This window comes from Stenella coeruleoalba (genome assembly GCF_951394435.1).
Source record: "Stenella coeruleoalba genome assembly, chromosome: 10".
Taxonomy (NCBI): domain Eukaryota; kingdom Metazoa; phylum Chordata; class Mammalia; order Artiodactyla; family Delphinidae; genus Stenella; species Stenella coeruleoalba.
Window position 1 is genome coordinate 4,961,623 of NC_137156.1, and position 21,771 is coordinate 4,983,393.

The 21,771-nt window shown below is 47.4% G+C and overlaps 1 protein-coding gene across 9 annotated transcripts in view; it reads left to right on the top strand.

The window, feature by feature from the left end:
* Window positions 1-21,771, top strand: part of RREB1 (ras responsive element binding protein 1) — a 177,573-nt gene that overhangs the window by 67,473 nt on the left and 88,329 nt on the right. The window contains exons 1-2 of one of the 9 annotated variants that reach the window (XM_079933235.1): window positions 8,170-8,236; window positions 8,936-8,966. The exons of 5 other annotated variants lie outside the window; for them this stretch is intronic. The gene's annotated coding sequence lies outside the window, so the exon portion shown is untranslated. Of the gene's footprint in view, window positions 1-5,545; window positions 6,330-8,169; window positions 8,967-21,771 lie in introns of those variants that run through there. 3 more of the 9 variants (XM_079933231.1, XM_079933236.1, XM_079933230.1) reach the window with 3 other exon arrangements.

Here is a 21,771-nt window from a genome sequence, read left to right on the forward strand (position 1 = left end):
TCCAGTCTAATCGTTCAGCTCCCTTTCAAAAGGCTCCCTCCCTCCCTCAGGCCCAGTCAGGAAGATTAATAATGTTAACTGATTTACTTCGCTGCAAAAACAGCATTATTAGTTAATTAGACTTTTACACCTCAGTCAGATAGCATTGTGCACTTTAACTCAAGGATGTTAAAGACCTAAATCTGAGAAAAAAGAAAAGAAAGAAAAAGGACAGGCACTTTTCCAGTTTAAGCTGCACGTTGGTCCATGTTAATTAGGCGTTTGTCCCTCAGTCTGGAGGTGACAGAAAATGCCAGTTACTGTGGTATTTAACTGACATCAAACTCCTGTCCAAATAATTCAGTTGCGCCCAGCCTTCTCTTTTAATTGGTGGGAAGGAAAACTTCGGCACACACCCAGAATAAGGAGGAAATTGTTAATTACATTAAACATTTAAAAATTTCATTCTGAAGGACCTGAAGAACACTTGTGTGTGTTCTTTTAAATGAACTATCCAGTTGAGCTTTTTAAAAACCGTAACAACAGAATCTCCTCTCACACTTGAGCTACCCCAAATGATTAGCCCTTGTAAGTCTTTAATAAATGACAGTTTAGTAATCGTTGTTATCCAAGGTCAAAAAGTGGTGAGTTATTATCTAGGGCCCTTATAGATTCATGTATGTTTGGCACTGTTTAAAAAATTGATAATTAATTTTCTAGCTTAAAGTCAGATTTCTTTATCAGTACTAGAAATTCACGAGGATTTAGGTGCCAAGCAATATACATGTTTTAGGAACCAATATTTAGTAGCACATTTTAAAAAATGACATGATGGTTTTGTAGAAGTAATTAGATAAAACATGCTTTTTTTTTTTTTTTTTTTTTAAGATCTTAAGCAACTTCTTCCTAGTCGCCAGAGAAGGTAATTTTCAGTGACAAGGGTGTAATTTACCTTATTCATGAGGTATGTAAAAACAATTCCAAAAATAATGAAAAGATTTCTTCTGACTATGGGTAGCCTTATTGGACTTTTCAACCTCCCTGGCTTTGACTGTGGTTTCTAGCCAAAGGTTCACACGTTTGAGAGGTTCAAACGCTTCATTTTCAGTACTGAACTACTTTTTCGTGCACTGAATGAATGCAATATGTTAACACTCCTGTATGGCCCAGAATTGCTGGGCTGCCCCTTGGCCTGCCTGCCTGGTACTGGCTGAAAAGGTACCATTGTTTGTTCTGCAAACACTGGGTGATGTTTGTTTCCAAGGTGACTGGTTCTATTGCTGCCCTTTAAGCAAGGGGGGATGGGGAGAGAGAAAGTTGGCTTTAAACACCTGAGAGCATCCTGTTCAGGATACAGTCTGTGTGTGTGTGTGTGTGTGTGTGTGTGTAAGTTGAAATATTATTTTAACTGAGGTAATGGGAGAAAAAGGGATAGTGTGGAAATGGGAGGAAAAGATAGATTATCAGTAAGTTAAAAATATCAGTAAGTTCCGATACACAACAATATACTTAGAGTGAAGGTAATGGTATAAGAAATGTTAGACTAAAAGATCTGATCAGACTGAAATTAACTGTTTTTACATTTGAAAAAGTAAAAAGTCAAGGGAAGAAAAAATATTTTAGATGATATCCATTGAAATGTTAAATTTATTTTTGCATGAACTACAGTTCTTTAGCTGCAACTTGTAAGCAGCTATTCAAATGAATAAAGTTTGAGAGTAGTATCATTAAAACTGGTTACTGATCAAGTACCTGGGCCTTCCAAAAAAGTCAGAGAACAAGAGATATAAACAGATTGGTTTCAGTCTTAAGGTCTATAAATTAAGAAAAATCTTAAATGATCGAACTATATTTGTGTTGAAAATTTTCCAGAAAGATAACAACAAAGATAAAAAGCCTCTTTGGGGGATGTATAATTGATGTATTCATCAGTGAGAGATTTTTAAGTTCAAATTAGAAAGAAGAAAAAAAGTTTCTTCTTTTCCTGGTCCTCCACCCCCTCTTTTTTAATTAAAAAAAATTTTTTTTTATTGTGCATGGATGCTGTTAACAGAACTTTGCCTTTTCACTCCTATCAGGTTTAGTACAGTTCATGCCCAGGTTTCAGTAAACATTAACTACTTTTATCAGGGCTTGCAGTGTACTGAATGGCTAGCAAAGAGAGTGTACTGCAAGAGACAGATGAAAATGAGAGAGTCCAAGGTCACATGGATGTTGAATTTTTTTTTAATTATTGAGAATTTAGGGTCAAGTTTCACACTTTCAATATCCTCTCTATGGTTTTGTGGGCCTAAGACAAGGACACTTGGTCTGGCCTTTCTCTGTCCTGGGGTTAAAAGAGATTTCTTCAGATGCTCCCTCTGAATGGCAAGACAAGTGATTTTAAAAGTTTATTCTTTCCTTTTCTTAAGAAAATTTTTTTCAGGACTGCCTTCTAGAATGAAAGGTTCTCAAGGTCCCCCCAAAGAAGTACTATAACATATATCGTGATTATTCTGACGATCTGATATTACAGGGATTTCCTTTTTTTCCCTTTCTCAGAGATTGTTTGGGATTGCCCTCTGAGCACTAATTTCATTTCCGGAGTTAGCACAGTGAAGCCTGCTAGATGAAATATCGCCAAATATAGAGTAAACGTTCTCGTCTCGGAAATCATGTAATATTCTAAAACTTTCCCCTGTGTCTTCTTTCCGAAAATAGGAATGTGACTTGTGCTTCTTTTCAGTGAAAAGGATCTGCACGTTTTAAAAACTACAGAGACAGTAAGAACTACCCTCTCTTCCTGCCCTTCATTGCAGGCTGCCCCCTAGGCATCCGTGGCAGACACGGAGGGTGGGGCTGCGGAGCGCGCCCGAGGGTCGTGTCTCCTTCCCGGAGGGAGGCACCGACCGAATCGAGGCTGTCTGTATGGATTTCGGTTCTGGGCTCCCGGCGGCCGGGCCGGGGAGGGGCCTGGGAGGACGCCGCGGAAGGCGGCCGGGCCGCCGGGCAGCCGGCCCTCCTCGGGCCGCGGAGCCTTCGTGCACTGGGACCGTCTAAGCTGAAGTGCGTTCGCACAGCAGAGCGCGCGGCGGCCGTCGTCCCGGGACTCGCCCGTGCCCGTCCCGCCGCGGCGGCCTGTGGGAAGCGGACGGTCGACGGCCGGACGGCGGGGTCGCGGGGCGCTGCTACAACCCGGGCCTCCCCGCCGTCCGCCCACCTCGGCGCCCGCACGGGGCCGCCCCGTGAGCGGGCGGCGGGGCCGTCAGTCAGGGAGGCGGGCACCGATTGGCCGGCCGGCCGGCGGGGGCGGACTGGGGCGGGACGGGGGCGGGGCTAGGCCGCCTTCCCGTGGGCAGCGCAGGCGTTGCTTCCACGAAAACCTTGACTCGCTCTCCTGGGGCCGCGGCGGCCAGGCGGCAACCTCGTGGGCGGCTGGAGGCCTTCGAAGAGCCCGTCTAGTAGTTGAGTTCGTTGTTTAGAAATGGGTTCCTCTCAGGTAGAGATTTGAACACATGTGCGCCCCGAATGAAGTGCTCCCTCATGTTTTTCCCCCTGGTGTTCGCTTGAGGCCATTTAGCCTGTGACCACTTAAGTTTCCCGAAGTTTTGCATGGGCGTGAGCGTGCCCACTCGCGTCTTGTAGTTGTTGCCCAGAAGGAGTCCACGTTAAAAGGTTTGGCTTACCTGATGGCCGTTTCAATGAGAACAGCGTGTGGCTGAAAGTGTGTCCGCAGAGCCTTTTGGAGGAGGAGGCGGAGGCGGCCGGGGATGAAGAGGACGAAGAGGGGATGCAGCCTGGCTCGGGGAGGCATGAGTGGAGGAGGAAGGACAGGGGCAGCTTCTGTGGGACGGGACGCCCGGGGCAGCGCGGCGTCGGGTCCTTTCTGTCCTCTTCCGCCGTGTTGGGCGGCTGTTGCCTCTTTCCCATGTGACCCGCGTTCTGCGGATGGAGGCCGAGGGGCACCACGGAACCAAACAAGCCACCGTGGCCTCAGGTTTTAAATCCCCACCCCCTCCCGTCGCAGCAGTGGCGGCGGCGGCGGCAGACCGCGGGCCTCTGTCCCCCGGGCTCCTCCGTGGTCCACGTGGTCGTAGTAGCGATGAGCCCATTGCGCCGGGCGCCGGCTCCACGTTCTGCGCTTCATGCCCCCCCCACCCCGCCCCCGACCCGGTGGGGGGACGGCAGGGCCTGTGGGATCGCTGGGCCTTGCTCCTGGGGCCTGAAGGCCGCCTGCCACCAGGGCCCTGCCCAGTGTGCCCTGTGTCCCCGCAGGCCTGCCCGGAGCTAGCACCGGGGCGTGCGGGTGGTCCCTGCCTGCACCCCTGTGCCATCATGAGGCTGGTTCACCCACCCGGGGCCCTCGTCCGTCCCCAGGAGCAGCTCAGTACCTAGAGCACTTCCGGTGAGCCCTGTGCCCTGACTTGTCTCGTTTTTGGTGTGCCTTCCTGGGTGATCACTCTTCGCTGGGCTGCAGCGTCCAGTGATTCTTAAGACTAGGGGATTCAGGTTCAGTAGGTCTGTTGTGAGGCTGGGCCTCGTCCGTTTGAAAAAGCTTCCAGGGTGATTTTAATGAACAACCCTAATAATCAGCTTTCAAAATTGTATTTATAAACAGGTTACGAATACATTTGAGCCACTGGGATTTTTTTTTTTTTAATAGAGTTAGGAAATGACACAAACCTTGAAATTCTCCTATCCGTTGCTTGTCTGTTGCAACCCTGAGTTTCCTTTTCAGCGAGATAGCGTGGTACCTGTGCTAGACCCCGATAGGCCGTCTGCACTGGCAGGTGTAAGTGCCACTAATTAATTTTTTAAGAAATTGGCGCTTTGACAGAATTATCAGGGATGCCGAATAACTGGGACCAGATGTTTCTTTTGTTAAGGCCACGGAGAGGTAAGGTCACACACAGGTAATAAAGCTACTGACGTTTAATCCCGTGGTCGGTGGCTGTGGATTTAGGGATGCTGAATAATTTCTTTAGAAAGGGCTGGAGAAGATGTCCTTCCGTTCTGGTTTCTGCCGGGCCTCCGCCACCCCCCCACCGCTCTTGCCGTGTTATCTTCTGTAGAGGTGTTTACTCAGTTATCATCGGGCCCAGCTCTTGTTAGAAGAGGGTAAATGGTACTTGGGCCTCTTTATCTAGACCCTCTTGCTCACCATTTTGCCACAGCTGAAGGGACAGCCTGTGCCTCTAACTGAATCCATCTTTTTTTGCCCTCCTTGACTGTGAAACAACAGGAGAGTCGGACGCTCATCATTTCGAGTGCAGACTTTACAGCCTCTGAACAGCCTCTGCTCTCGCAGCTTATGAATGCACCATTTGTCGTCCCGTGCACAACTGTTAGATACAACTGGCCTTGCAGCCCACTCTGGCTGCGACCAGAGTGCATCACTGCGGCCTTTTTTTTCCCTTTTCCTTTTTTTTTTTTCTTCTTCATTGCTTCTGCATAGGCCAGATTTTTGCTTTAAATACCACCATTTTGTCCACACTAGTTTCTTTGACCCAGCTTACATTTTTCAAATATAAGTTTCAGAAATAAGGCTTAATTTGCTCTAACTGTTAGTATAGAGGTTCTGAATAAGTGCAAGTATTTTACTTTATTAAAGGAAGAGATTAGTTTTGTGGCTATGTGCTTTCTCTCTCTCTCTCTCTTTTTTTTTTTTACAATATTGTAGAACCATGTGCCTTTGAAATTTTATTTTAAACTGAGTCAAAGTTAGAAAGTTGGGTTTTTTCCTAGATCATTATATCTCCTAAGCTTTACACAAAATCTCTTTGTCATCCAGTATCTTCAGTTTAGATTTTAAGGGAAGCCGTTACAAGTACAATGTGGTTTTCTAGAATATTTGAATATTATCATTAGAAATGACGGTTTATCATTGTTTCTTGAAACGGGGTTCCATCCCCAAATGGTACCAGTAGTGTTCAGAATCTCACTTCTGTTTTGTTTCTCTCATTCTTTGGCCTTGTAATTATTTATGTGTTATGTATGCATGCATTGGCGTTATTCCTCCTTTACGTTTTATTTAATTGCATTTTAGGTGGAAGGATGTATTAACATATTTTTATACTGTGCTTTACATATTCAACAGCTGGACCAAATTGTTAGTCCTAATTGCTTTTAGGCCTTGCTATGGCTAAGGAGACACATTTCTGTTAAAACAGCAGTAAACATCCTACAGCAACCAACTCTACAAACCCTGACATCCTGGAGTTTCCAAAAATGAAACAGCCATTTGCTGAAAATGAAGAAGCTCTCTGTAGTTGAATTTTAAAGTAGATGTTTAGGTTTCAAGGATTGTATTCACTCGTCTTTAAAAGAAGACATGGAGGCCCCGGGTTGCACTTGAATTTTGAGACATACAGGTATGTTTAAAGGAAGAAAGTGTAATCGTTTGTGAGATTCATGCCTTCCTTTTCATCTCACCATTCGGAGGGGGAAAATCTGTCTTTTTGTGAGCATTGTCTCCTACTACCTGAAGAGTCCTTAAGGTCGACGTAAAGACTAAGCAGCTGCAAACAAGTTAGGGGGCAAGTTAGGGGGCAAGGGTTTCAGGGTTTTCAAGAGCAGTGTTCTACCTTGGAGTCTGCTGTTAACTTGTAGAGCATGTTTTCCTTACTCGGTCCAGCGTTTTCATGCTTGGTTTTGATCTCCCCCTTTAAGCTGGGTAAACTCTCTTTGGACTTTTTCTCCCTTTAACCGTGGTTTCTTGACTGCCCTTCTCATGTGATTAATATGTGTGTTGCTTAAAATGGCAACTGAAACATCACCAGGTATTTTCACCAGGTAGAAACTGCTTTTCCTGTGTCAAAACAACCAGTGTGGCTTAGTTGATGCTTCTGTTGCTAAGCAGGTAAATTTCTGGTCTGCAGGCTGTCTGTTAACCCCGTAAATGCCTAATATCAAGCAAAAAACAGCAAGAAGAAAAACCACCTTTTGCTTCCTTCTCCCGTAGTGCTTTGTTCTGGAGGGTAAAAACTGGGCCTCCCTCACCCTTACCTCCACTTAGCTGTGTTCAGGACCCAACCTCGATTTCCATATTTCTGAGGGGAGGAGGAGAGTTAAGAGATGGAGAGGCCTGGGAAGTTGGTGGAGAAGACGCCCTGGGAGCTGGCAGTGAAGGTCTCCTGCTGCAGGATACAAATTATGGGTTTGAGTCCAGTCAGGAATGGGTTTAGCCTTTTTCTTTGGGACTTTTCTCTGCAAGTCTGCCTTCAGTTGCAGCCTGGCTGTGGGGGAAAGAAGAAGAAAGAAAGGGCTGCTGTGCGCATCCATTTGCCAGAAAGGAGTTAACAGAGCGCACCGCAGAACAGGTTGGGCAAGACTGTTAAAGCAGTGATGAAGCCTCCCCCTTCTCCTGCTCTCCTCCTCTCCCTCCCTCTGTCCCTCCCTCTCTCTCTGTCCCTCTCCTCTGGCCCTCTCCCTCCCTCTCTCTCTGGCCCTCTCCCTCTCCTCTGGCCCTCTCCTCTGGCCCTCTCTCTCTGGCCCTCTCCTCTGGCCCTCTCCCTCTCTCTCTTGCCCTCTCCCTCTCCTCTGGCCCTCTCCTCTGGCCCTCTCCCTCCCTCTCTCTCTGTCCCTCTCCTCTGGCCCTCTCCCTCCCTCTCTCTCTGTCCCTCTCCCTCTCTCTCTGGCCCTCTCCTCTGGCCCTCTCCCTCTCCTCTGGCCCTCTCCTCTGGCCCTCTCCCTCTCCTCTGGCCCTCTCCCTCTCTCTCTGTCCCCCTCCTCTGTCCCTCTCTCTCTGGCCCTCCCGCTCTCCCCCTCTGACCTCCTCTATTCCCCTGCTCCTCTCCCAGGACTTTCAGACATCTTCACATTATCCCCTGCTCCCCCGCCCCCTCCCCACTTCAGTGTCTGGCTCTCCCTCTCTCTGGCAGGACATTTGATGTGATGAAAATACTTTGTGGCAATGAGGAGCCTGTGCAAGAGGCCTCAGCCTTGCCAGCTGTTTCTGGAGAAATCCATGTCTGTGCCCTTAGTCATGTAACATAGGCCCCATTCAACAGAGACATTCTTGAGTGTGCATTTATGCCTCTGCGGGACTGCAGGGTGGACGGCCTGCATGGGGGGTAGGAGGGGAGGTGGGGGGGGAGAGGAGGCGGCGAGGTCGGGGTGGGGGTGTGGAGGGCAGCGCGGGGGAGTCCTTGCGCTCCAAGTGCCCCGAAGTCATGAGATGTTGCTTTGTAAAGCGTCTGCAGTTTGCTGGGACGTAGGGATGTCTTGTGGCCGTCAACTTGGAGAACCTGAGCTCTGTAAAAGCCAGCTCTGGTCTGACGTAAGTTCTGCGTGGTGTTTGTGTCTAATCCCTCCGTAAACATACCATATATAGTCATGCTGGAGCTCACTACAACACACGCTGCAGGGGAGCCTCTCCTGATGCAGAGCCCGTGCTTAGAAGCAGGCTCAGGCTATTTCTGGTGTGTCGCTACTTTCTTTTTTCTTTTTTGGAGGGAGGAGGCAGGAGGCTTTTTTTCTTTCCATCTTTACACTGTTTGAAGCATGTTTCTGATCCTAGTCTGTCTGGCACTGTGAAAACTCAAGAAACTGTATCCTCACGTGAGGAGAGACTGAATTCTCTTTGTACATCTGTTTTAGAATAGAACCCTTGTTTTTCTTAGTATCTCTCACACCACACGCGTTTCGCATTTTATGGTCCCCGGGGTTCTCAACTGCTTGCTTTGGAGCATCTTTTAACCCTGTGAGGGTGAGCTCTGCCCCGTAGCCTGTACTGTCGGTGACCGGTGGAGAAGGTGGAGAAGTTGCTTTCGCGTTTCCTCCGCCGCATCCTCCCCGAGCTGTCCTCATGCGTTTACAACACTTCACCTTCGCCTTGCCAGGGCAGAGCATCAGCTCGGAGTCCGCAGAGCTGAGCGCAGCCGTTTTCCCCTTGGCAGGGCTGGGTCTGTGGAGCGGAAAGGAGACTGTACTGAGAAAGAAATGCAGTTGTTTTTTGTTTTTTTTTCTTTTTCCCCAGGAATACCTAGGATACAGCACCTCAGCTTGGAGTGAGTGAGCTGCCCGAGGCATTTGCGGTTCAGATAAGAGACTTCTTCCCTTTCCTGCTCTTCTTTTCTTTTCCTTCCTTCCCCCCTCCCTCCAAAGGCTATTGCTTTTCTTCTCAGGCCACATGTACTGATAGCCCTTAAAGAAAAGGTGGTTTGCCACTCTGGGGTGTCTGGGTATTATGTAAAGAGACAAGATGGGGACCTTCACTGCCTTGTTGTCTTTCATTGGCCTCGTCAGAGTGAATTATATCTGACCGTGTGACAGTTAATTGTACCATCCTTCCCGTTTCTTAAGCTGATAAGCCCCTTTCTGTCTGCCTCCATCAAGCCTCTTTGTCTGAGAAGTTCCTAATGCAGTAGAAGAACAGAGTGGCAGCTTCTCATTTACTGAAGTCTCTGAGACACATTCATTATGCTCTTTATCGTCTCTTTTTTAGAACTTTACTCCTTTAGCGTATATAATTGAATTGTTCCAAGTAGTACAAAGTTAAAACTTCCTTAAAAATATCAGTGAGTCCAGGAAAAAAAATTAAAATATTTTTTTAGGCGCTGTGTTTTCATTTCAGGCTATTAACAATGCTTGGTAATGTTCAGAGTAAGACACTGGGTACTGCCAGAGTACCAATTACCAGTTATGGAAACAGCAGTTGCTTAGCTAGTATTCAGTTGACTCAAAAGTAATATATCACTTCTGTGGAGGTCACTTATTTGGCTTTCTGAGGTCCAGAATCTTTAGCCTGGGCGTGAGGGAGAACCAGCGGGGTGGCAGAGGGGGAATGCAAGCTAAAGCTTTCGGAAGCTGGGCAGGCGGAGGAGGTCCGGTGCCGACACTCTTACCCTTGGTTCGTGATGGTCCTTTGGGCCCACACTTTACCACTGTTTATTCTCACTGTAGATACGGCCCTGACCACCTCGTCTCCCATTTTCCAGTCCACAAGAAATTAGAGGCCAAAGTTGGTGGTTGAGGGTGGAGAAGAGCCATCAGAAGGAGACGCACTGAGAGCAGCAAGAAGGGATGTCCGGGGACAAGACAGGAGAGCACAGACAGCACGAACAGAGGGGCCTTCTTTGTTGGTTCTTACAACTGCATGTATATCCACATGCTCTCAGTGCGTCTCCGGAATACAAATTTCAGTAAAAAAAAAAAAGCATGGCTGACTGAGGCCCATGTGGCATAGGAGCAGAACTGAAGCGGGAGGGTTATGACACTAGCTTCCGAAGGCACCTTGTGTAATAGTTGTTCATTGTAGTGATCCTGAGTCATCGCCCAGGAAGGTTAGTTAATCATGTGTTGATTCACCATGCTCTGCTTAAGGAGGTGGGCAAGTTAGAAAGATACTTCATAGTGATGTACACCCAGGAGTCTTATAACGTCTCGATACTTCCCCCACAACTCTCCTCAGTGATGTGCAGCTGCTTTATGAGCTAACGTGAAGCATTAGAATCAGAATTCCGGTGGGTCCAGGTACATACCAAAATATTATTTATTTTGACCAGATTTGCAGGAAAAAAAAGTGATGCATTAACAGGTTCGAATGGTGTCCAAATACCATCACGAGGGTACGAGGGTCGTTTTTCTGTATTCCTGATGTGAATTGTTCTTTCATATTTTTAATTGAAATAATACACAGAATGTCACGGAGGTTGTTTTGTTTGGCTGCGTTGGGTCTTCGTTGCTGCGCGCGGGCTTTCTCTAGTTGTGGCGCGCGGGGGCTCCTCTTTGCTGTGGTGCGCAGGCTTCTCATTGCGGTGGCTTCCCTTGTTGCGGAGCACGGGCTCTAGGCGCGTGGGCTTCAGTAGTTGTGGCTCTCAGGTTCAGTAGTTGCCACACACAGGCTCTAGAGCGCAGACTCAGTAGTTGTGGCGTATGGGCTCATTGCTCCACGGCATGTGGGATCTTCCCGGACCAGGGATCGAACCCATGTCCCCTGCATTGGCAGGCGGATTCTTAACCACGGTGCCACCAGGGAAGTCCTGTCATGGAGTTTTTAAAGCAGGGGCTAGAGAAGACCCTCTATCTGGTGGGTACCATAGAAGTCATAGGTACCCTGGGAGACGGAGTCTCTGTAGAAAAGGAGTTCTGAGTGTAAGGGAGGCCTCAGAAAACTTAAATATTAAAAAAATTTAATCTTAAGCCATCAGATGACAAATGGAAGGAAGGAGTGGTTTTTTTCCCCCCCTCATCCCAACTATAGGCTCATTCTAAGGACCATAGGATTTAGAGCTGGAAGGGACTTCAGAGATCACTTGGCCTGTTTTTATGAGTTTGCCTTTGTTTTAGTGTGTATTCTTCCACAAATAATGTCTGTGCCCAGAATTGAACGTGTCACCTGGAGGAGCGTCCGTGTGGCTGCTTTGGCAGGAGGGCTCATCCTAACTTGAAAAATTAAATGTGCTCACTTGGCAGAGATGATTATATATTTTTAGGTTTCTTGTTAATTGTATTCTCAGTAGCTCCATTTTATAGATGGAGACCCCTGCGGGACTCTGTGGTGGTACACCAAAAATCTCCCTTGGCATCAGTAAGTATTTTTGGACATTTTCATGGAAATCCCAGAGTTGAAAACTTCCCAGGGTAGCTATTACATACTAGTAGTTCTCAAGCTACTAAAATTCACAAGCTGTAAAATTTTAATTTTATCTGCTTAAGCATAGAGCATTGCTAGGCCTAAGTTTTAATAATCATACTCATACACGTATTTTAAATACATACTAGCTTCTAATAGTACTAAATTTAAGCTTTTTGTGCACTTAGATTTGCTGTAATGCATAGTTAACAAATAAAATGGTTGGTATAGACTTCCCTGCTCCTGAATCAAATAGGTTTTGTGTTTTGGTTTTGTTTGTTTTTTACTAAGAGAAATTGTTCCTTTTGAAAATGTAATTAGTTTTGAAATTTGGTCTTCTGGGTATCCATGGAAACGATATATACCTCCTGATTGCCATGCTGAAGGTGGAAAGCATTCTCTTATGGTGAGCTGTTTGTGACTCTGTCAGGGAAGGGAAATCTATATGAATTGCATATGAGAAATAAGAATTAGTTCTCTGGATGTTAGACGCTCACAGCAGATGGAAAAGTAATAAAACCTACTACTTCCCAGGAATAAAGGAGCGGGTCTCGTGCTGGCTTTTTGGAGTGTGGACAGCGCAGAGAGGGCTTGCTGGAGGGAAGGGGCATGGTGGAGGGTGGAAGGGCTTGGCCTCCTTCTGTGTCATGGCCTGTGAGGACCTGCAGCTCCTTGCTCGGCTCGGTTGAGATGATGTGCTTCTGGCATCCACCAGTGGGCTGGCCTCAGCGACACCTGTTGAGAGGTTGGGATGGTGGGGCTGGAGGAGTAGGGAGGGAAGCATCCAGGCCTGGGTTTGAGCAGCTGCTGGCTGCCCGGAGCTCAGCTTCCATGAGTCATCTGTGGGTCTGGAGGCCAGCCGTGAAGAAGGAAGGGAGCGTTCAGTTAATGCTCTGACGCCCCCAGAGCACTCTGAAGGCACCACAGAAATCGTGGGGCAGTTATTAGCAGCTCTGTCCATAGCGTTCATTGTTTGTTTAAATGCTTTCCCCCAATCTCGTAGTCCTAACCTTGTATTTAAAGTAAGTGCTGTGGGTCTGCTTCAAAAGCTGACGAAAATGGCTTTTATTGGACATCATCGCTTTATTTGTAAAGGGAGAGGTTGAAACCCAAAGAGAAGAATTTGGTCAATTGATTTAAGGTTGTTGGAGGATTGAAGTGTTACTTGATTGCTGGTCTTATCCAGGATTTTGAGATTTCAAGGAAAAGTGGACAATGCCTGCTTGTGTCCGAGGGATTCCAGCTGTCATATGATCTGCAGACCAGCCCCCGAGCGGCAGCACGGGCAGTCTCTGTGCTGAGGAGTCCACGGAGAGAGCTGGCTTCAGAGTGCGTGGGACGTGCCGGCTCGGGAGTCATGTAGCCAAGAACTGGTTTTGGTCGTAGCCTTAGGTCTGCATAAAAGTTGCACGCCACGGGGACGTGACATTTGTATGGCCTGAGATTTAATACTTGGCGCAAGTTGGAGGAGGTGGCAGGAGTGAGTGCGCTGCAGTCCTGTGCCTACCCGTTGGCCGTGGGGCTGCCGGGTGGAGAGAACCATCCTGTGACGCTCTCGCGTGAGTCCAGGACACGTGGACAGTGGGTAGAAAGAAGTCACCACCACAGGGGTGGTCTGTTTCACCACAGACCTCTTTGGGTATAAGCAATGGAAAGGGCCTTTTGGCTGTATAAAAAGCATCATGATTATAAACTCCTAGGACTTTACTTACAGCTTGATTCTCTCATTAGGAACATGATTATGGAAGAAATAAACTGAGCAAGTTAGACTGCAAAAATCACATGAGATTGCTTTTTCTATGGCTTTCATCTTCTAAATGTGGACGTTCCTATTACGTCTCTCTTGCAGATGTACACACAGTGGCTCTGGTGTGCGGATACATTATGAGCCAGCTATAATGTGTACATTCCCTAACTGGCTGAACAATAGGGAGTTTTCAGGGGCCTTGCAGGAGGGTACTAGCAGGATGCACTGCCAGCTTTCTTTAGCTCTGTGATTAGTAACGGAGCCACCTATTATCTGATTGCACGTTATTCCTGTTATCCTAAGAGAAGGTTCCCCAGGGTTAGCTCTTCAATGAACAGTAGAGAAGTAACCCAGTGTTAGGGTATACATGGAGACTTTATCGTTCTCCCCAGTGTCTTCAAGGTAGTATGGCATGAGATTTTTTTTAAAATAGAGATGTTTAAATGTTCAGGTTTTCCTTTTTTTTTTAATGACTTTTTCATGTCTCCTGAAAGAAATGAAAAAAGAAAAAAAAATCTACTCACCAGTAAAACCCAGCAGTTGCCAAATAACCATAAAGCATATTAGAGAAATTCGTGTTGGGCCTTTTTAATTAGTTTAACTCTGGTTTTACAGCTGAATTATAATATGTGACCTAATGCATTACCTGAGTGTTTACCTTTTTTTTTTTTTTTTCTTTTTGGCCACGTGGAAGTACCTCAAGAGGTGGAATGTGACACACCCAGAGAATGAGGCGCTCAAGGGCCTAGGAACTTGAGAAGGCCAGGGCAGCAGGGCCCTTCATCTCCAGCTTAGCTCTGCCGGTGCTAATTGGGGAGCAGAGAGCCACTGAGCTCCTTCGGAGATGAGTTTTAAAGTGTGTGTGTGTGTGTGTGTGTGTGTGTGTGTGTGTGTGTGTGTCCACGAGGGGTTTGTTCTCCTGCCCTCTGTAGAAAGGGCTAGGGAGAATTCTAGCAAGAAATCCCCCCACCTTTGAGAGACGTTGTAGATCCCACTCAATCGAAGTCCGTCTCACAAAGAGGGCCCTCCTGAGAAGTGCTGTTTGCTCCATAGACCAAAAGGACCTATGTGATTCTGTTACATATTTTAAAATTCTCTCTCCCCAATTCTTTTTTTAAAATTAATTAATTTATTTATTTTTGGCGGCATTTGGTCTTTGTTGCAGTGCACAGGCTTTCTCTAGTTGTGGCCAGCGGGGGCTACTCTTCGTTTCGGCGCGCAGGCTTCTCACTGTGGTGGCTTCTCTTGTTGCGGAGCACGGGCTCTAGGCACATGGGCTTCAGTAGTTGTGGCTTGCAGGCTCTAGCATGCAAGCTCAGTAATTGTGGCGCACAGGCTCAGTAGTTCTGGCGCATGGGCTCAGTTGCTCCGTGGCATGTGGGATCTTCCCGGACAAGGGCTTGAACCTGTGTCCCCTGCATTGGCAGGTGGATTCTTAACCACTGCACCACCAGGGAAGTCCTCCCAATTCTTTTCATTTTGTGTATTTCATGAATTTTCTAGTTCAAGTTGAGGAGTTGTTCTAGGTTACGTTTTGTTTGGGCCGTGTGTGTGGGGTTAGTGGTAATTTTTATAACAGAATCTTGATCATGTTTTATTCCACATAATCTGGAACGTAATATACTGTGAACAGTTCATTACCTGCATGTCAAGTTGCAGATGTTCCTCAGTTACCTAGAAATTACGATTTTTTCTTTTAAGAGCAGTTTGGCGGTTAAACGGTGATGCTTTTACCTTAAAGAGATCACCTTCTCCTATTTGGGCAAAGTATGATGTCAGTTTGCACATGATTTAGTAAATAAAATGGAAACCTTTCCTTCTGGCCTGCCTTTTAGAGTCAAGGGATTTTGTGTGTGTGTGTGTGCGCGCGCGCGTGTGTGTGTGTGTGTGTGTGTGTTTGCGCGCACACATGTTTTTTCATGGGACTTTTGACCCGAGTCCTTCATTGTATTTATTTTTCACATTTTCAATACTTCTTAGCATATTCAGCTTTCTAAATGATTGGCAACTGTTACATAATCATGTTGCAGTGAAGAATTTTTATATCTGGTGAAAAACAGACCCAAAATGGGAGGATTAAAAAAAACCAAACTCATCTGTTTGATGAACTGAAGTGAGTGAGAATAGGGTAGAAACCCTCGCTAGCTGATTGTGGTGTAAAATACCTCACACCTGTGTCTGTAGGTTGGCCTTAAGACTGATGCGAAGGCCCTTTTTATAGCAGTGACAGGAAGTGTTTTAGTGGGCTTAAGCTAAGCTGTAAAACAAACTTTAAAATCTGAGTGGCTCAACGCACAAAACGTCATTGCTTTTCATGTGAAACCTGCTGCAGGCCAGCAGCTCTCTACAGCAGCTCCCTTCCCAGCAGTGACCCAGGGTCCAGGCTGCTGTTGTCCTGTAGCCCCCTGCCCGCCACTGCGCAGCTTCCAGATTGCCACAGTAAGGAGAGAGCCAGCAGGCCACACATCAGCTCTTAAAAGCTTCAGCCTGCAAGTGATGTGTGTCATCCTTGCCCATAGCCCGTTGGCCGGAACTTGTCATGCAATCTGCCGCACGCAGAGGTGCAGGGGTGCTAGGCAGTGTGGAAGAACACTTGGATATCCTCTGAGCAGTAAACTGCCTTGCCGCTCTCCTTACTCTCTCTCATTCAGGCTCGCTGTGCCGATGAATAAACCAGGTAAGGCTTAGGCCCGAAGCATAGAACACAGGAGTTAACCGGTGCGTAGGGCGGTGGTTCTCAGAGTGTGAGCCTCAGACCAGCAGCAGCCTCAGCATCACCTGGGAACTTGTTAGAAACACACATTCTTAGGCCCCGCCCTAGACCTTCTGAGTCGGAAATCTGTTACGATACACTTTCGGGCTGCTTGCTGAAGTCTGGGAGCCACGGCCCTGGGTGAAGAGGACACCTGTAGCGCCCGTTGGACTGATGATTAGGGAATCAGCGCTGAAGCGCCGATATGCGTGTGGGCAGTTTGTGCTCGCCGTCCCACTTTGCACACATAACCCCCGTGCCCCACAGCAGCTGTGTGAAGGAGGTGTTACCGTTGTCTCCTCCTTGCCGCTGAGGAAACCGAGGCAGAGAAAGGTTCTGTAACTAAGGGTGGTGCCCCCCCAGCTGGCAAGTGGGAGAGGCAGGATTTGAACCCGGGCGACGTGGCTCCCGAGCCCACGCCTCAGCTGCTGTGCCATCCTGCTCGCTGGCCCTGCAGTGGCCACCCTGCGGTCGTTTTCACTTTTTCTTGAATGGAGATGGTCTGGCGGCATGAGCAGGAAGTGTGGTGTGTCGGTGGCAGTTCACGTTGCGAGCTGAGCCCCTCACCACAGCTCCGTTCGTTGGTGGCTTATGTGTGTGGTGGGCTGCCGGCAGCTTGGCCGGGCCTGGGCATTGCGCGGCCGGGCGGCGGCCTGGGGCTCTTAGGGGCAGCACGGAGTTGCTAGCGGGAAACGCTTGCTCAGAGTGAGACGGCCAGTCACGCTGGAGAACGTTTCCTTCAGTTAGCCTGTGTGTCAGCTTCGAGCTGTGAGCAAAGCCCTGTTCTCGTCCCCTTGCCTCCTGATTCTTCTGGAGTCGTTCATTTTCCATCACCTGCCCTCTCTGAGATGCGCATCTGGGGCCTGATTCCATGAGGTGGTCTAAAGACGCTTTCTGAGTTTGAGTAGAGAAATGTGTTTTTTCTTCCAAGAAAATTGATTAAAGGGTTCTCCTTCCACTTGGGAGATCCAGGTCAAGTTAGATGCGATCTAACCTTTTGAATTTTGACTTGATTGAAACAGATTTTCCAAATGGCAGTGAGAACAGCTTTTCAGGCAGTTCTGTTTCCTTGCATCCTTTTCAGATTTTTAATGATTAACTGCATTTTCTTTCTTCCCGGTGGCTCTGTTGTGTGTTGTTGCTTAGGTGCGCTCTGCTGGCCCCTGTGTTCCTTTGCCTTCTTTGTCTCTTGTGCTCAGCAGCCTAGAACTGAGCCGGCTCCTGGGCAGCCCGGCCCAGGGTGGTACCAGCTTTGCCTGTAGGTAGAGGATAAAGATAGCATCACCCCTTTCAGTTTTCATGTTGGTTGGGAACAGCTGCGATGCTTCGTATAGCTCTGAACATAACATTTCATTCCAGGGTTGCTGAAATTTTTAGTTTTCTGCAAGCCAGGGCTTAACCACGGGGTTTTCACATTCTGACTTGGAGTCTAGCGTTTTCCTGTGAGAAACAGTTGCTTGTCTACTTGAGTAATTTAAGAGAACAGAGATGGTGGAGGGGGAGGGAGGAGACCATTTGTGTGTTTTTTTAAAGACCCAGGTTCTTCCTTTCCTTTCCCTTCATCCCTTCCTTCGCCTTCATCACGTTCAACAGGTTAATTTGTTTAGGTGCTCTGACAGAGGTGTAGATAATTGAAGTAAATCTTGAGTCAGATCTAAACAAAAGAAGAAAGAACTGACCTAAAAAAGAGCAACTGAACTCACACTAATTGAATCACCGGGCCCTGCGTGCAGATTTGCCGGGACCAGCTGACCCTGAGAACTCGGGAAGCCCCAGCCCATGCCCGGGGTGGGCCGAGTGCCTCTTAAGAACAACAACTGGGTCCTGAGCAGGTTCCTGGCTGCATTCCGCACCAAGGTGCATCTGATGGGTTTAGAGCTGCAAAGTTCAGCCTGGTGAGAAAAACACCGTGAAAGCCATTTGGGATGGGTTGGGCGTTTGGAAAAGGTTTTCTCTCCCCTCGCAGACCTGGTGTCCTTGCTGTTTGTAGATAGAATCCACTTGTTTACTGCTGAGGAAAGTAGCTACATGTGTGAATCGGGCATCTGTTGAAAGAAACGTACCAGGCTTGCCTCAAATAGTAGGAATAAAAGATGCAACCATTTGAAATAACACGGTTTTCCTCCCTTCTCCTCAGCCAGCCATCCAGAGTAGGAAACAGGATGCCAGACTTACCCAGAGTAGGAAGAGGGGGTTCCAAAGGGCCTCCTGGCTCCTCCCCTGGGCCCATTCTTGTTCCCCAGCACCTTGAGGTCATGTGATTGTAAAGACCTAAGCTAAGAGCACCCCTCTCCCTGCCCAACCCCCATTCAGCCACTGCGTTCCCTCCCGCCAGCTCCCTGGGGTCTTTTGCTCCTGAAGCCATCAGTTCCCCTTTTCTCTTCCTCCTACTCACAGCTTCTGACCCGCTGCTGCCTACTTTCTTGAGGTTACTAATCCGTAGACTGAGTGCCTACTGTGTGCTCAAGATGAGGACCGTCCAACTGTGAACTTCTTCAGCTCCCCCTGACGTTCGCTTTACTCTTGCATCTTTGGGACTCAGAGGGGTTTTATGCCCCTTCGTTGCTAGTGCTTTCACATCTATTTGGACACCACATTCCCCCCCTTCCTGGGGACCTCATTCCTACCAGCCCTTGTTCCTAGGTCTGTGGCTCACGGTGGGTGTTCTTCATGCTCCGTACTGGACCCTCTCATCTCCGAGTCTCCACTCAGCCAGTTCAGGCCTCCCCTCTCCGTGGAGGGGTCAATTCCCCGCTGCACTCATGAGTCCCAGTATCTCACCGAGGTACCAAGACCTTCCTTCCTCATCCACTCCATTTCTTCACTTGCCAAGTGTCTAAAAAAGTAATTGAGCCCAACCCCCTTAACAGTGGAAAACTTCTTCCCATCGCCGTGCTAGTGCCCCAGGAAATGGAGCTTGTGGCAGGAGCCACTTCCTGCTCAGCTCCCTCCAGATCTCGGCAGTTCTTTGAAAGGCATTCAGGTTTATCTTTCCCTCTCTATTCCCTTTGTTCCCATTTCAGTCTGGTCTCCCTCCCCCGCTGTCCCATACCTTGTTCAAACAGGTTTCCTTAAAACTCTGACAGCATCCTCTGGTGCTGCCCCAGGCCCAGCCTACACCCCCTGCTGCCCCGACACCCCGTGCTGCCCCGGCCCAGCTTTCTCAGCTCCCCGCGACTGCCGCCCCGCACACCTTGGGCAAGCAGGACCTGGCTCCGGGGCTTCTCGTGGTCCCCCCTAGGTATCAGCTCCTCCAGGCACTCTTCCACCTCGGACACCCCTCCACTTACACGCCAGTGGTTTTTCTGGACTTAAAATTAGTACTGCATACACAACACTAAATTCTCTTACCTTCTCATGGTTTCTTCTTTTCTCACCTAGGTGGTGAGCTCCTGGAACATCTCTTCTCCCCCTCCCCCGACTCCCGCCATCCCCTGCCCTGCCCAGAAGTGTAGTAGGTGGATAGTTGCTAATTGAGGTAACAATCATCAGGAAATACTTAAGGGCCTTAGGTGGGACATTCCCCCCCACCACACCTTTTGAAAGGAGATTACAGGTCTCATTTGTTTAGTTTTTCAGACTGAGTTTTTTTTTAATCCTCTGACAGCTTGAAGGCCAGAAAAAATTGGTTAGTTTTCACCTTCAAAGGACACATGAGAAAACAAGGACCAACCTAGCCGCCCCCCCCAGCCCAGCACCTTCTAACCTCAGTCACCACAGTCACTCTTCCCACTCCCCTGGTTGTGGCTCTTGAATTTTGCAGTTGATACAATCCTCCCTTTTACAGCCAGTGTATTTTATTCATGCGTTGCGATTTAAGTAAGGACGCCACAGAGGGAATCAGTTTAAGTTCTTGGCTCCTATTTAAAAACTCACTAATGCCCCCATTACCTTTTGTTAATTAAAAAACAAACATCCTCCACAAGACCACCCTCTATTCCAGGTCTCCTCTGAGATTCCCAGGAATTGCTAGTGCTTGGGCCACATTTACACCTATTATGTGGATCTTAGAGAAGACCTCCTCATTGCCTTCGGTGATGATAGGCACTGTTTTAACCTAATATCATCAAGAAACTAACTTGATTCCATCAGTTATTTCTGGAATAATGGGAACAGAACAAAACCATGTAAACCCAGTGACATAGACGGGGGGCTCACAATGATCTCTCCCCACCTCCTCTCTGTAGGACGAATTCTGCCTAAAATTATAACTGTTTATAGCAGGCATTGGGAGCTTATTGGGGGAATTGATGCCACTAACTTTTATTGAGTTATTGCCATGTATCAGATACTATTTGAAGTGAATTACATGGTAAATCTCATCTTCATAAGAAAAAGGAAGGTTTGAAAATCTGATCAAATTTATGGACTCCTCCCCCAAAAAAAGAAATGATACCACATAAATTTTACATAGTTTCAAGGGTATGAGTTTTGCGCTTGTCTGTAGAGCAGTGCTTATCAACCTGATCATATCACCCCTAGTAGGTGGCCCAGATTTATAGGATGAACTATATAAAAACCTACTCTTTGCTGGGCACTGGGCTGTGACTGAAGAAAGGTAAGATCAGAAGGGAGAGAAGGAAGGAGGGAACAGTTAAACAGCTTGAAAAGGAATGCAGTTTGATTACTTTCTTTCTTGTATCTTTTAAAAAAAATAACTTTAAATTACAAAAATCAAGTTTACAGTGACATTAAATTATACTTTTATTTTTAAAGGACCACTCACTGTAGTCCCATGATGCGTATCTCATTTCAGGTGGCCTCTGCCAGACTTACCCATGAATACGTTGTAACACAGAATGCCTAAATGTACTAGCTTGCTTTCTAACCTTGGTCTAACTTAACATTTTCCCATGTTTTCACACACTGACCTTCACGAGTGAGGTGGGACCAGGCCTGAGCATATTTTGGGTAGACAGGGCAGGGAGCTGATGACTCACCTAGAAGAAGCGAGCCTAGCTTAGGAGAGATCCCTCTGTTGTTGGTTTCGTGGGTTATTTCCGTTTATACATTGAAACTCTGATAAACCCTGGGAAGAATAAAGAAACACAGCAAAGTAAGTTACTTCTGGGGTCAGCTCACTCACTGCCCTCCCATGCCTTCCAGTTAAAACTATACTAGAGCATCTCTATTCCTGCTTTAGGGCTTGAAAACCGTGAGAAGCAAACGAATGAATTAAGGACCACCATCTAGCAACTCAAGATTACTGGAGAAAAAGAATACCATAAGACCTACACTGTCCAGTACAACAGCTGGCTAGGCACATGTGGCTATTTAAATTTAACTGAAATGAAAATTTTAAATTTAGTCCCTTGGCCACATTAGTGCTCAGCGGCCACGCGTGGCTCGAGACTGCCGGACTGGACAGCACAGAGATTCTTTTCGTCTTTGGACAGCGCCGCTCTAGACCGTATCGATTCAATAAAAGGTTTTACCCAGCATCTAACGTGTTCGTTTTATAGGCTAGGCTCTTTGAAAGGGAGAGCAGGATGGATTTCGGTTTTGTCTTGTTTTGTATTTGTTACAGTTTTGTGTGGACTTGTAACCTGTAAGTTAAGGCTGTTTAAGCACTTTCCCGCCACGTCAGCAGCCCGTTTGACAATGAATACGTGCATTTATATGTCTGCATATGTTATGTATTCCGTTCAACCGCAAGTGTTTCATCTTCCCGTGCCTGACAGCCCCCCAGCCCTCCTTTCCCACCTCCTCCAGAACCTTCTCCTTTTTCCCATCTGCTCC